Here is a 345-nt window from a genome sequence, read left to right as displayed (position 1 = left end):
TGGCTGCTTTTTCCTGTAATTTATCTCCCATAGGTTCCAACTAGGCAAACCCATCAATATATAAATCAACACACTTTGGGGTTCAAAGTAAATAGTCCATTGAACAACAAATATTAATCCACACAGAAATGGTGCGCCTAAAAATGTATCAACCCCCTCCCCCTCGTGATAATCGGAGCGTGAACACCTCTGCGCTGCTGAAAAAGGTCCAGCAGAGACTGAACTTCCTGAGGGTGCTCAAGAAGAACAACATCACTCAGAGACTGCTGCTGTCCTTTTATCGGTGCTCCATAGAGAGCATCCTAACATACTGTGTATGCGTGTGGTACACCAGCTGCACAGCGG

This window comes from Leucoraja erinacea, chromosome 37 (assembly GCF_028641065.1).
Source record: "Leucoraja erinacea ecotype New England chromosome 37, Leri_hhj_1, whole genome shotgun sequence".
Lineage (NCBI taxonomy): Eukaryota > Metazoa > Chordata > Chondrichthyes > Rajiformes > Rajidae > Leucoraja > Leucoraja erinaceus.
This window is presented reverse-complemented; position numbering follows the sequence as displayed.